The 16,139-nt window shown below is 39.1% G+C and overlaps 1 pseudogene; it reads left to right on the forward strand.

The window, feature by feature from the left end:
- LOC133752160 (heterogeneous nuclear ribonucleoprotein A1-like 3) overlaps positions 1-15,530 on the forward strand; it is a 144,576-nt pseudogene extending 129,046 nt beyond the window's left edge.
- The last annotated feature ends 609 nt before the right edge of the window (positions 15,531-16,139 follow it).

Raw genomic sequence — 16,139 nt, forward strand, 5'->3', positions numbered from 1 at the left:
TCTAATAATGACTCTGTCCTTTGTTCTAGACCCTGTCTAGTGCACTTGGGCCTCATTCCTTTGTAATCATAACCTCTACTCTACCACCAATGGCTCTACTCCCAACCTGTGTGTACTGATGGTCCTCTTCCCCACTTAATGCTGTATAATTGTTCAGACCTGGTTAATGCCACTCTTAGGATCATTGGTTACTATCCTCACCCTGTCTTTTATGACCTTGTCTAAATATGATCAGAGTCAGCGAACTTGGAAGGCTTCCATAGCCTTGGCAACTCATGATGACAGCCTAGGGTGGTTACTGGTGCCATAAACTAGAGTGTCAATTTGTTGGGTCAACAACAGGAGCCACTGTGCGCTTGCTCCTGATGTGGGATCTCTGTCCTTAATGTACTGCACATTTTGATTTAATGCTATAACTAGTACTCAAACAGTATGTTTCACTTTGTGTTTCTATGTGGGTGCAAACTGTTGAAATATTTACTTAATGTATACTAAATTGATCTTCTGTATATAAAGAGAATTGCAAATGAATCTTAATGTGAATGGAAGGGGAGAGGGAGTGGGAGAGGGGAGGGTTGCGGGTGGGAGGGAAATTATGGGAAGGGGAAGCCATTGTAATCCATAAGCTGTACACTGGAAATTTATATTCATTAAATAAAAGTTAAAAAAAATTCCAAATTTTGGTACTGCTCCACAGCTTCACTGGAGGCAGGGAAGCACAGAATTCTGTAGCCAGAATTTATGGGTTCTGATTCTACTTGTTCTAGTGCTGATTAGTTATCTTGTAGCTCCACGTGCCTTTATTTTCCCATTTGTAAATAGGAAAGCAGAGTACCTATCATCCAGGTTTAGTGTGCTGAATAAAAGCACAAATATATATATATATATATATATATATATATATATATATGTATATTTATCACAGTGCCTGGAAATAGTAATAAATATAAGAGATGAATGATAGTTATTGATATTTTGAATACTAATTTATTTATATAATATGAGTAAACATAATAAAGCCTATAGAATTGTTCATCACTCACCTATAAGAACCAAAAAGCATGTAATTACAAGGAATATTCCAAATATTAATGGAAAAGGAATAGTATGAAAAGCTGTATGGATTTCAAAAATATTTTGCCCCAAATAAACTTAGATTTTTTTAACTTTTATTTAATGAATATAAATTTCCAGTGTACAGTTTATGGATTACGATGGCTTCCCCCTCCCATAACTTCCCTCCCACCCACAACCCTCCCCTCTCCCGCTACCTCTCCCCTTCCATTCACATCAAGATTCATTTGCAATTCTCTTTATATACAGAAGATCAATTTAGTATAAAGATTTCAACAGTTTGCACCCACATAGAAACACAAAGTGAAACATACTGTTTGAGAACTAGTTATAGCATTAAATCAAAATGGACAGCACATTATGGACAGAGATCCCACATGAGGAGAAAGTGCACAGTGACTCCTGTTGTTAACCCAACAAATTGACACTCTAGTTTATGGTGCCAGTAACCACCCTAGGCTGTCGTCATGAGTTGCCAAGGCTATGGAAGCCTTCCAAGTTTGCCGACTCTGATCATATTTAGACAAGGTCATAAAAGACAGGGTGAGGATAGTAACCAATGATCCTAAGAGAGGCATTAACCAGGTCTGAACAATTATACAGCATTAAGTGGGGAAGAGGACCATCAGTACACACAGGTTGGGAGTAGAGCCATTGGTGGTAGAGTAGAGGTTATGATTACAAAGAAATGAGGCCCAAGTGCACTAGACAGGGTCTAGAACAAAGGACAGAGTCATTATTAGAGGAGCAAGAAAGGTGCTGTCTAAGCTACAATTAAGTTTTCTGATTGAGAGGCAAATAGAACCTGATAGAAGGGGCTTGATAATAATCTGGTGGGCTTTAGGCTTTGTAAGTTAAGAGGCCCAGACCTATCTATCTCTTCACTTGGGGTATATCCTAAGGGAGGTGTGAACCTCCTAGGGGAAGGCACTCTGTTGACTTTCATTACTTGGCTGGCCTGGGAGGAGAGCTGGCCAGGTAAAGGCAGGTGGCATCTCTAACAAGAAATTTACAGTTCTGCCTTCAATGTTGCTGACCCTACTTGGCTGTCCCCTCAGCTGCAGTGGTCACTTTGGAAGTTGGGCTGAGTGAAGGGCTTTTCAGCTTAGAGCCAATAAGATCTGTGGCTCTGACCTGGGCATCCTTCGACTCCAGGGCAGGTCCATTTCCAGTGATCCAATTCTTGGCAGAGCTGCCAGGGCTCTTCACAAGCTGATTTCTGCTGAAGCCCATGCTTACCACATTGAAAGCCACTGCAGTGGAGTGGCCTGTTGGGTCTCCTTGAGGGCAGATCACTGTACAGATCAGCCATTTATAGGCCTGCCACCCATTGCTTCTGATGCCTAGCTTTCTTTTCCTCCTGGTTTGTGTTAAAGCAGTCCAGAGGATGCAAGTCAAGGGAGTGCCCATGTCCCATCTCTAATCTTCGGTGGCCTGAACTACAAGTCTATAGTCACAGGCATGTTCTGTAGTAGTTTTTCTAAGGTAGACAATGCCCATGAGGAAAATTATATTCTCACTTTAAAACTTTCCTTCCCTTTGGTCTGAAAGGGAGGTTTTTTTTCTACTTACTGTATACTTCACTGATGGCGAAGTAAATCTAGCTATGAGATTATTATTTAAGTTCTTATTTTGGCTATGCTATTACAGAAAAATGTTAGCCATCTCTTTTATAAGGTCTAAAGATTAAATTGTGCGTCCTACAGATTCCTTCATAATAGAATTAGTTTCCGACCTTGAGGAGAATAGAGAAATGAAAGAACAAGTCGGGCTTAGAACAGAGAAATGAGGGAGCAAGTCCTAGATTGCTTGCTGACAATAGCAATATTACATGAATACTTAGCAAACCGTTTCAACCATTAGATAACAACTTAAGAAAACATTTACCAGAAGGTCCAATGCCTTCTATAAATTTTAAGAATCATGTATTTGGAAACACCTCTTAAATATCTAACATGGTGTAGTTTGTTTAACCAGTAAACTTAAGCACAACCATATAAAATGTTTTTAGTTTCTTTCTACTAACAAGTTTAAAACATATGATACAGAGATTCAGGTCACACAAATTAAAATGTATCTTTGATTAAATCTAGCAGCTTAAATTTATGGGCAATCTAATCATAAGCCAATTAAAATAAAACTCTTAATAAAATTTTCCCATGTGGAGATACAATATATACACACATATAACATAGCATAATAGTCCAATATAGCAATTTTAATAATAGCTTTTAAAATCTTTAACTCTTTGTGTAGATTGCCAATTGATTTGAATTGCTTTTTGTTTTTAGTAACCTCAGTTAAACATACTTTCTCTCAGTTGGTACTGTCAATACATTATTGGCTTCATCTGTTTACAGAGCCATCCCAAAGTACTGACTACAATAGAAGTGGCTGGAAAAAGTCCATAGGAACCTATAGGAGGACAGCTAAACACAGAACCAACAACGCTTTAGTTTTATGAGCAGCAAATCATATATGACTGTGGATGACAAAAGACTTTAAGTTGTCATGTTTAAAATTATAAACTCATCAACCAACAAGAGGCACTTGCTTACTTCACAGTATTTTTGAAAGCACCTGTAGGATTTTACAAGTATTTAACCCTTTAGGCCTCTGGGGCTTTCTCATTAAGATAACTATCATGTCTAGTAACACAAGATCATTAGACTTTTTAATTCTCAATCATTTGTATTAATAGCATTTTCCATTATAGAAACTTAAAATTTGGTACCATGTCACATCTTGACAGTACTTCTAATATAATCCAAATAGCCTGATTAGTTGGTGTCTCTATAAGATGAGAGACATAGGTCCTTCGATTTTTTCAGTTGGGCCCAAACTGGAAAAACCAAAGTCCAAGATTTACTGGAAATTTTAGAGTCCAGATTGTTTGGAAGTTTGATTTTTTGAATGCCTGTCAAGAATGCCAAGAAGGCTCAAAATCCAAAATATCTGGTTGAAATAAGATTCCTTAAAATCATGACAGAACATAGACCAAATTTGATCATTGTTACAAGGTGATTATTCAAATCTTTGAAAATAAGCACATATTTAAATAACCCATAACTCTTAATAAAAATTCAGCTGTTTTTGAACAATTAGAATTTAACAGACATCAAGAGAACATAATAGATTACTTTAACACATTGCTGTAACAGAGCATCAGAGTTTAATTCTATGTCAAAGAGAAATTGAGCTTCCTGTGATCTTTTGCTGTGAGGTTTCCTTCCTTTACCTTCTTTCATATTGATGACCATGTTTCTGTGTTTCTGTGTGTAACACATCTGTAAGCATCTTTTTCAGGGCAGGACGAGTGGCAACAAATTCTTTCAGTTTCTGTTTGCTATGAAAAGTCTTAATTTCACCTTCATTCACAAATGAGAGCTTTGCAGGATATAATATTCGGGGCTGGCAGTTTTTCTCTCTTAGTGCCTGGGCTATGTCTCGCCATTCCCTTCTAGCTTGTAGGGTTTCTGATGAGAAGTCTGCTGTGAGTCTAATTGGAGATCCTCTAAGAGTAATCTGACGTTTCTCTCTTGCACATTTTAGGATCTTTTCTTTATGTTTCACTGTGGTGAGTTTGATTACAATGTGTCGTGGTGAGGATCTCTTTTGGTCATGTTTATTAGGGGTTCTATAAGCTTCCTGTACTAAGATGCCTCTGTCCTTCTCCAAACCTGGGAAATTTTCTGCTAGTATGTCACTGAAAATGCCTTCTAATCCTTTCTCCTTCTCCATGCCTTCAGGAACTCCTAGAATCCGGATGTTAGGTTTTTTAATAGTATCCTGTAGATTCCCGACAATATTTTTTAGATTTCTAATTTCCTCTTCTTTTCTTTGATTTGCCTGTTTCCTTTCCTGTTCTCTGTCTTCTAAGTCTGATATTCTCTCTTCTGCTTCGCCCATTCTGTTTTTAAGGCTCTCTAATGTGTTTGTCATTTGATCTATTCAATTCTTCATTTCATTATGATTTCTTGTCACTATAACAGTTTCTTGTTCTACTAGTTGTTTCATTTCATTTTGATTCCTCCTTAATATTTCATTTTCATGAGAGAGATTTTCTATCTTGTCCATTAAGGATTTCTGTAGTTCAAGAATTTGTTTTTGAGAACTTCTTAATGTTCTTATCAATTTTTTGAGATCTGCTTCTTGCATTTCTTCTATCTCATCATCTTCATAATCTTGAATTGGGGTGTCTTTTTCATTCGCGGGCGCCATAGTGTCTTCCTTGTTCTTGTTTCCTCGGTTTTTGTGTTTGTTGTATGGCATGTTGGAGATATTTGGTTTCTTCACTGTGGTGTTTTTTCTTGTTACACTATGGCTCTATATTAAGTGGACTGTCTGCTTTCAGTGGAGCCTTAAAGGCTTGAGATGAGTGTGGCCTGAGAGCTGTGTTTGGTTCCTCAGTGTTGAGGGTGTGTCAAAGAGGACACTCCCAGGTTAGGCGTGGTAAATCTCTTTCTTTCTTTCTTTCTTTCTTTCTTTCTTTCTTTCTTTCTTTCTTTCTTTCTTTCTTTCTTTCTTTCTTTCTTTCTTTCTTTCTTTCTTTCTTTCTTTCTTTCTTTCTTTCTTCAAAAGGGATGTAATTCCACACAGCTGAACGTAATTGGAGGTAGTTAGCAGGTGAATGATATACCCACAGGAGCCAGAGATCAGAAGCTCTTTCCCAAGAATCACACAGGGAATCTGTGCTGCCCTCAGTGTGGGCTCCAATTCTCCTGCAGTCTCCCACTGGGTTGCCAAGTTAGATCCTAATCTCCTGTTATTTCACCACTCCCCCCAGATTCAGGTTTTTCTGCTAGGCTCAGGGCCGGTGCAGACCTGAGGTCGCCCTGCTTATGACGTATGTCCAAAATGGCGCCTGCTCTTTGTCTTGTTAGCCTTTGAGGGTTGAGCGGAGAGAGAGAAACTCATGTCCGTATCGGTCACTTTTTTTTTTTTCCTCTCTCTCTTCTAGTTAGCCTGGTGAACTTTTCCCCACGGAGTTTCAAGCCTCATTCCCTCTAGTCTCCTCTTTCTGCTTGCCCGCTGGTATCTCGGGCTATTGAGGTTCGGCTCACCTCGCGTTCCAGTGCTGGTGCGTTGAGTCTGCCCAAACTTAGATTTTTAATTGCATTTTTTCCATGAGTTTTTGGAAGTACCTGTGCATGAATCATTCGCTGGCCTCCCAGGAGAACCCCTATGACTCATTTATGGGTTGCATTGTGATCCTTGTAAGTCCAAGTGAGCAAATTTGGGCTTTCATAAGAGTTCACTCTTATTTGGGGTTTGGGGCTTGAAATGGGAAGAAAAATAGCTGAAATTGTTTTCCTAAAAACTAACAGTTTATCCATGTCCTCCCTTCCTTGACTATTTACCTTATTTTTGGACTTTTGAGAAATACTGAGAGAAGCAAAAGCTAGAGAAAGTTGAAAGTCAGTGAGTAAGTTAAAAGCAGGAAGGAAGTGTAGGAGGGGCATTTTGAAGACATGTACAGTTATTTATTTGTGAGTCAAAAGAATAAAAAAATTGAATGTTTGCTTTCACTTCTTGAAGAGAATAATTTTTCTCTTTTTAGGAATACCTAGATGTTTGTGATCAGGCAATTTGCCATTGAATGGAAATTATATATAAGTAATGTGACCTCCAACCTTTGGCTGTGAATTTGCTTTTCTCCCCAATCTCCATTCAGAGACAGTCAGTGTGCCTCAGTAGGGCCTGAAGTCATAGTACCACACAGGTCCAGTATTCACAAAATCCGCCTTTTGTCTTTGAAGGTAAGTAATGGAGAAGTTAGTAGACAGCAGAAAATTCATCTTTTCCATTATTTGTGCTCCAAACTAGAATATTCAATAAATAGTCAGAGGATAAATTAATGTGTAAAAGTAAATTGTAGGCATATTAGATATGAAGTGATTGGGCAGCAGCCCATTGATTTCCATGATTTGATTAAATTGATCTAGCTTTTAAAGATTTTTTTTGTTATATAAAATGTAGATAGTAATATCTTAGACTCCAAAATCCAAGTGTGCAGAAAGTACAGCCTCCTAAATGTTTCCATAATTCAATATTATTTTTTGAATGCCTGTTCTGTTAGTGGCAGAAAAATAATAATGTTAATAAATTCTGAAAAACCTAATGTACAAGATGCTGTCATGCCCCAAATCACATCATCTTTGGCTCGTTTCTGATTTAAGACTTAGTTGTGTGCACAATTCTATATGGACTTTGACTTACTGCCTATTTGTCTGTCTCTGGTCAGATTTCTATGTGCTGAATCTTTGCATTTCTGTCCAGAGGCTCCTCTGAATTTACCAAAATTGGCTGCATTCACTTGGCCTGTAATTCATGTATGGCTTGGAAATGCAGAACTGACATCTCTATGGGTATGCTAGTTAATTTTATGTATCAACTTGGCTAGGCCCTGGGTACCCAGCTATTTGATCAATTGTTATTATGGGTGTTTCTTAGAGGGAATTTTTAGGTGAGATTAACTTTTCTGTTAGTATTCTAAGTCAAGCAGATAGCCATCTAATGTGGGTGGGCCTCTTCCAATCAGTTAAAGACTGAATAGAACAATAAAATGGACCTCCTGGGTAAGAATTTCTCTACTGCGGACCTTTGAATTGGCACATTGACTTTTGCCAGCCTTCAGAATTGGATTGTTATAGTGTCTCGTCCAGCCTTGAGTCTGTTAGCCTTTGTATTGGAACTACACCATTGTTTCTAGTAATAGCCAGCTTTTGTCACTGTAATGGAATACCCAAGACAAGCTACTTATGAAGGTTGATTTAGCTCATAGTTTTAGAGGTTCAAAGTCCAAATGGCGTGGTGCAGTCTTTGGTTCTGGTGAGGATGGAAGATGGCAGACGGTATACAGAGAAAGTCTCTCCAAGCACAGAGAGTAGGTTGGGTGAAACTCAGGCTTTTATCATAACTCTTCAGCAAGAAATAATTTCTGAGGACATGTCCCCAATGAACTGAGGACTTCCTGCTGGACACCACCCCATTCCCTAAAAGTATTGCCAATTCTCAATGGACCATGGAGACCAGGTCTTTAACATATGGGCCTTTGGGGGACATTCAACATCCAAATCACAGAAGTTCTCTTGGTTCTCAGGCCTTTGAACTTGGATTGAAATTACACTGTCAATTCACCTGTGTTATTTGTTTGTTGACTCACTCTGAAGGTGTTGGGACTTCACACTCTGCGTTATCATGAGCTAACTACAATATGTGTGTGTGTGCATCCTTTGACTACTGGGGGTGTGGGAACCAATAGATAAATGCCTCAGCTTCCCATGATTCATGTGGCTAATTTTGTATGACTCCCAGTTGAAGCTCTCATTGCCCACAATGGCTCGCTCAATAGCGTTCCCTTACAATGCCCTGTTGTCCCCTCCTAGTCCCTTACTTTTGGTCTCCAGAATCACCTCTGAAGAGAACTATTTGAACACAAAATTTTGCTTCAGTCTCACTATTTGGGAAAATCAATACTAAGACATTCAATCATTTCATATTTAACCTCCATCAGTTTATGCATTTCCCCTCCATTCTCTTCCATGCATGTTGTGGACGGAATTATGTCTCTCCAAATTCCTGTGTTGAAGCTCTGACCTCCAATGTTAATGCATTAGGAAAAAGCATGTGTGATAAAGTATTTAAGGTTAAATTAGGTTATAAAGGAGGATTCATGGATAGGATTGGTGTTTTCTCCCATGTGAGGACATAGCAAGAATGCATCCATCTGCAAGCCCAGAAGAGAGCCCTCCTAGGAAACCAGACATCTTGATCTTGTACTTCCCAGTCTCCAGAACTGTGAGAAATTAAATCTGTTGTTTAAGTCACCCAGTCTATGTTTCTTTGTTTTGTTTGTTGGTGCTTATTGTTATGGAAACCTAAGTAGGCTAATATCCTGAAGAAGCATTTAGTTTTTTAGGAACTTTTAAGAATGTGCATCTTCAGAGGAAGGAACCTGGAACTTGTTTTGCAGCTGGTCTTTTGAGGCATCTGCTGGAATGGTCATTGTTTTCAGCCATCACTAATTTCCATGTTGACTTGTGGTGAAATGTCCATGTACCCATTGACCTTGGCTATCACTTCATGAACTGATTCCTTGCACCTTTTCTTATACTCTTTCATGCACTTTTGTAATTTTTTTTTGTATTTTATATGCTTCCTGAGATGACCCTCAGACATCATTTTCAATCTATGTGTGTTACTGTTCCAAGCTAGTGAGGTATAGGCACTTAAAAGGACTTTGTATTCAAAGGCTCTGCCCTTAAACCCCAAAAGTTACATGAGGGTTCACGCATTATTTTTTAAATTGGACCTGGACTTGGCCATTGCGGGGTTGGGGGAAATGAAGGGCAAATTTTCTTTTCAAAGATTGATACAAGTTGCCATGCCCTTACTTTCCCAATACCTGTATATCTTATTGTCTTCCCTTCAGCCATCAAGCATATTATAGCTAGCACTGCTAATGCCTGGCCTTATGTTTTCTCATTGTCTTACCCACTTGAGCTGTATCTGTAAACAATTCCTGGCATTCTTCTGGTTTTCCACCTAACATGTCAGAACCTGTTTGTTTGGTTTTCTGTACTTTTGAGTGATTTCTTTTTGTATCAGTTGTGCAAGTATAGTGCAGAATCACCTTATCTTGACATCAGTGGGGGCAATGCTGACCAATGGGTAATGGGATATGGTGAACAAATACCACAGCCTCCTTGTCAATAGTAAGAAGATTCCTAGGGATGCTACACACTGTTGTTCGGAGGGTTCCTAGTAAGATTTACCCCCAGCTGCCCACGGATGGAACCAGCATTCTAACACACCATTTATTGGATTTCCTCCCACCCCTGTTTCAGTTCCCACCTATGCTCTTGGAATCATCTCCTAAATATACTACTTGCATTAAAATCATTATTTATGATCTCTTTCACGTGTGGGAAACATTCTTTCTGCTTTCATTTTTTGGTTCCTTGTTATGATAGCTGAACTAAAGCTTTGAAGTTAAAAGCCAATTATTTTCCATTTTCTTCCTCTCATTCTTGATAGTTCAAATGAGGTTTGTGGAAGGTAAGGTGTCCCAGGTTAAAAGAAGTAACAGAAAAACAAAAATAAACATTCCCGTCATGGCTGTACCTGTCAACCTGGGCAATCTTCTTGGGTAAAGAAAATCTATTCCTAGTTAAGTGAGTCTGTATAGTCATGCCCCACCTGGAACTGCAACTCCTGGCATGGCAACCAAGCATGCTGGGGGATTTCAGCCCATCTGTCATGCCTTGCTATGAGAATCTGTTCTCTCGTTATATCCGCTCATGAAAATAGGCAGGTGTCCCTGAGGTGTATGGAGATCATCTCCCTGGACATCTGCCACTGAATGCAGATGTGGGCTCTAAAGCAGCTGAAAAGCTGCAGTAAGCTGGTGCCAGACTTACCCACTCAGGGAAGATTGATTTTGTTATCAGCTGGGTTTATGACTAGGGAATTGCTTCACTGACCTGGTTTGATTAAGTCAAAGAGAAGTGCTAAGGATGTTTTCCTGTTGAATAGGTGGGGCTTTCGAATAAATAATGAACACTAGGCAGAGAGATCAGCTCTCTCTATGTATATTCTGAGATCATTAATATGTGCCAAGGTCATCCACAACTACTGGGAATAACTGTCTCAGCAAGGAAAAAAAAAAACGTGTAAATTACAGTGAAAGGGAGGCAACATAGCCTAGAGATACAGGTCATTTCTTGAAGAAATGCTTATTTTTATCATGTAGAACAGATGAGTAAAGAAGCTTTTGGTGAATGTTTTGGTCGGGTTTTCCCAGAAGCAGATCAGAGATAAGGATTTGAATATATGTAGTCTCTTTGGGAAGCAGAGGTGGGAAGTGTGTGGGAAAGTGAGACAGGAAAGGGAAGGAATCCAGTAAATGGTATGGTATTGTGCAGACTATCACTTTGGGCAACTGGTACTCAATTGGAGAATTCTGGCAGATAAAGTGGAGTGTGCCTTAGAATAACTTCCTTACAAGCCCTAACTCCAGGAGGTGAAGAGCTGAAATGTTTACTCACCAGCTCCTATCAGTCATTGTCTGAGGCTCGTTCTCTGGGATTTGTCATGAAATGCTGCCCAGATTCTCCTTTGAGGAAGAATCCATTGCCCAGCTCCTGAGGGCATGGGCAGCAAACAACTTTCACCTGTCCGTGCGTTCAATAATTTCCTTAGCTGCAGAAGTTGTGGCCTTCCCTGGTAGCCCATATCCAAGGGATATATAGGCCTGGCCTTTCAGAATAACTTGGGACAAATCCAGTGCAGCTCCAGGGCTCCCCTTAGCACTGGTGGAGGCTATCATCGTGCCCTGTATCACCACTTTCTCCATCTGCCTCATCCTGCTTCCTTCCAATCACTTTCTTGGTGTTGATCCCAAGGGAACTCCCTAACAAACATCCTGCACACTAAATTCCATCTCAAAATCTGTTTTCTGGAGAACCCAATCAGAGACAGACAATAATTCTCTGATTTCTCGACTTGCACTCAGTCAGTGTCCCAAGTGCTTCTCTGTAGGAGCCATGAGTATAAACCAAGATGGTGAGACTGCAGGATAAAGCATACAGCATCTGCTGCAGGGATATTAGGACAGAAATTATTTCTGTATTTAGATTGATTGGGGAGCTGACATCAAAGGAAGGAAATGGGAAATAAGGTTTAATAGGATATGATTTCATGTCTCATATGATCATGCACTCAGAACCTCAGGATATGAGCTGAAAGACAGGTGGACTAACAGATGATAGTGTGTCAGGGGTGTGATATGAAGGAAAAAAAATGAAGGTAGTCCAAGATGGTGGAAGTGAGACCACTGGACTACTGGGCACCTTATGCATTAGCAGCTATTGTCACTTTCTATTATAATTACTTCTCACTCTCAATATTAAGTCACCTAGCAAGTGCTGCTAATTATGTCTTTCTGAGTGTCCTGAAACCTGTCTAGCTCTCTGTCCCTATGTCTACCACTCTGATGGGAATCTCTTCCATCTGAATTCTGTGTTTTTTTATAGTGGGTTTCTTTCCGGTCTTGCTTCTCTCACACCTTCTTTTTGAAATGCATTGAAAATGATCATCTTTCATTTTTTGTAAATATTTTGTTTATTTATTTGGGGGGTACAGTTACAGTCAGAGAGAAGGAGAGACAGCGAGGAAGGTCTTCCATTTGCTGGTTCACTCCCCAAATGGCTGCAATGGCCAGAATTAGGCCAACCTGAAACCAGGTGCCAGGAGCTTCTCGTGGGTCTCCCACATGGGTGCAGAGGCCTAAACACTTACTGCTTTCCCAGGCCATAGCAGAGAGCTGGATGGGAAGAGGAGCAGCTTCAGGCCAAGGCATTAGCCCACTGTGCCACAGCGCCGGCCCCAAGACCAAAACTTTTAATGTGGCTTTGGAAGCCCTACTCAGCCTGGATCCTTTCTGTCATAGTGTCTTCCTCTCCAGCTACACTGCACCGGTTTCTGTCCCACCTTTTTTCCAGCATCAAATCTTTGCCTACACTCTTCCCTCTTGAAAGTGTCTCTTATATCTGCCTTTTGTGTTCCATATCCCTGTGTACAGTCTACACCAGGGCCCTGCTGCCTCTCCCTGGAATAACTTCTGAATTTTGTAATTTAGAAGTGTCTATTGATCTGTTCTGACCCTCTCATTTTATTGATGAAGAAACCAAGACCCAGAAGGGTAGAATGGTAAATCTAGATCATAGCATTCATGGTAGAGCTGTGAAAGGAACACCTGTCCCTGACATTGGTGGAGCTTGATTCTTTCACTGCCTCACGACAGGCTTCCATGACTCATGCCATTCTCCTTCCTTTCCAGTCTTCATTTCACACTGAGTGCGATCACGTCCGTCTTAAATGTCATTTCGGCAGGGTAGTCCTCTGTTCAGAAGGTCAGGTAGGGTCTCGATGACTTTCATGTCACATCTGGAGTATGAGTGGTTTCCAGATGCTCTGTAGTTTGCTCTGTTGACTCCATTCATCTGACAGGTATCTTCTGTAGGAATCATAAAAGTCATTTAGACACTAGTATTTTATTTCATTGACTCTAGAATGCTATCAATTGTAAAATGGAGTGTTATTTTAACTCGTCATCTAGGGTGAAAAAAAATGTTGAAGAGACCATCCTTTCTCCAGAGATTGATTTTAACTAATTTCTCAAAGATTAGTTGGCTTTAGCTGCATGGATTAAATCCTGTGGTTTCCATTTAGTCCCATTGGTCTAAACTTCTATTTTTTTTTTTTTGTGAGTAACAGACTTCTTTGATTATAACTGCTCTGAAGTTAGTCTTGAAATATGGCATTGTGATGACTCCAACTTTGTTTTTGTTGTTTAAGATTGCTTCAGCTGTTGGGGGTTTGTTGTGACTCCACATGAATTTTAACACTATTTTTTCTAGATGTGAGTAGAATGTCCTTGGTATGTTGATTAGGATTACATTGAATCTATAAATTACCTTGGGTATTATAGGCATTTTGATGTAATTAATTCTTCCAATCCATGAACAGGGAAAGTTCTTCCATTTTCTGTTTATTCTTCTATTTCTTTCTTTTATATTTTATAATTTTCATTGTAGGTATCCTTTCACATTCTTGGTTAAATTTATTCCAAGGTATTAAATATTTTTGTAGCTATTGTGAATGATACTGTTCTTATAAGTTCTATCTCAGTCGTAGCATTATTTGTATACACAAATGCTATTGATTTTTGTGTGTTGATTTTATATTCTGTAACTTTACCAAACTCTCTTACGAGTTCCAGTAGTCTCTTATTAGAATCTTTATGTTCCCATATTTATAGGATCCTGTCATCTGCAAACAGGAATAATCTGACTTTCTCCTTTCAAATTTGTATCCCTTTGATTTCTTTTTCTTGCATAATGGCTCTGGCTAAAAACTTCCAAAACTACATTGAACAGAAATGGAGAAAGTGGGCATCCTTGCCTGGTCTGGATCTTAGCGGAAATGCTTCCAACTTTTTCATGTTTGGTGTGATACTGTAAGTTTCTCATATGTTGCCTTGATTGTGTTGAGGAATGTTACTTCTATATCCAATTTGCTTAAAGTTTTTTTTTTTATCATGAAACAATACTAGATTTTATCAAATGTTTTCTCTATATCTGTTGATATAGCTATTTTTTATGCTGCACTTTGTTAATGTGATGTACTACATTTATTGATTTGTGTATGTTAAACCATCCCTGCATACCAGGGATAAATCCCACTTACTCTGGGTGAATGATCTTTCTGATGTGTTGTTGGATTTGATTAGCTGGTATTTTGTTGAGGATTTTTGCATCTATGTTCATGAGGGATATTGGTTTTAGCTCTATTTCTTTGTTGTACTTTTTTCTGGTTTTGGAATTAAGGTGATGTTGGCCTCATAGAACAGGTTTGTAGGGATTCCATCCCTTTCATTGTTTTGAATAGTTTGAGAAGATTTGAAATTAGTTCTTTAAAACTTTTGTAGAAATAAGTGAGGCCAACTGGCCTTGGAGAAAGTCTCTTCAACAAATAGAGTTGGGAAAATGGAATCCATGTAAGAAGAAGTATGAAATGTTTGAAAAAAGACCCCCATATTATACCTTCTACAAAAATCAACTCACAATATATCAGGATCTCATTCAATAACCTGATACTATTGAATTACTAAAGGAAAACATCGGGGAAATTTTGCAAAATACTGGCATAGGCAACAAATTTTTGGAAAGACCCCAGAAGCACAAGCAATAAAATAAAACTAGGCATATGGGATTGCATCAAGCTAAGAAACTACTATACTGCAAAGGAAACTCTAAACAAAGGAAGAGGCAAATAACAGAATGGGAGAACATATTTGCATCACCTCAGAGCTAATTTTGAACAGTATGGGAAAATGGAAGTGATTGAGATAGTGATTGACCGAGGCAGCTGCAAGAAGAGGATTTTGCTTTTGTGACCTTTGATGACCACGACTCTGTAGATAAGGTTCTCATTCCAAAATACCATACTGTGAGTGGACACAACTGTGAAGTAAGGAATGTCTTATTGGAGCAGGAGATGGCTGTCCCTTTATTCACCCTAAGATGTCAAAGTGATTCTGGAAACTTTGGCGGTGGTCATAGAGGTGGTTTTGATGGTGATGACAACTTTGGTCATGGAGGAAACTTCAGTGGCCATGCTTTGGTGGAGGCCAATGGGTTATTGTGTCAGTGTGAGTGGTTACAATAGATTTGGTGATAATGGAAACAATGTTGGAGGCAATGGGAGCTGCAATGATTTTGGCAATTACAACAATAAATATTCAGTTTTTGGACCTAGGAAGGGAGGACTTTGGAGGCAGAGCCTCTGGCCCCTACGGTAGTGACAGTGAATATTTTGCCAAGCCATAAAATCAAGGTGGTTATGGTGTTTATAGTTGTGGCAGTAGCTATGGAAGTGGCAGAATGTTTTAATAATTGCCAAGAAACAGATCTTCATGTGAGAGGAGGAGAGCAAGATAAGTGATAGGGAAGCTACATGTTAAAACAGATTTGTGAACTCAGCCAAGCACAGTGGTAGCAGGGACTGGCTGCACATAGAAGGCATGTTTTAGATTGTACTCATGTGTATGGGCAGAAAAACAAAGGACTATATTTGTGACTACTTGTATAACAAGTTATTTTTGTTTCTGTTCTGTGGAAAGTATAAAGCATTCTAACTAAGTATTTTAAAGTAGTTTTTTATTTTTTGTCTTTTTTTGCACCAAAATGCTGTTTCCTGATAAATGTAATAATCTGATAATGATATTGAATAAATGTGTCTTTTTTAAAAATTTGGATATGAGATCTGTGTAGAAGGTGGCCAACTCCTGGATGAGCAGCTTTTCAGATGCATGAGCTTGGGTAGTTAATTTTTCTGTGCCTTCAGTTTCTCCATCATTTGAGTAACAGTAGCGCTATTTATATTTTGTGTTGTTCAGAAGAGTAAGTGAGAAAAATCAACAAAATGTCTGCCTCCTTGCTGTCTGTGAATGAAGAGTGATATCATCCTTCACTCAGGAAGAACAGAGTCCATCTCATTAT

Source organism: Lepus europaeus, chromosome 2 (assembly GCF_033115175.1).
Source record: "Lepus europaeus isolate LE1 chromosome 2, mLepTim1.pri, whole genome shotgun sequence".
Taxonomy (NCBI): domain Eukaryota; kingdom Metazoa; phylum Chordata; class Mammalia; order Lagomorpha; family Leporidae; genus Lepus; species Lepus europaeus.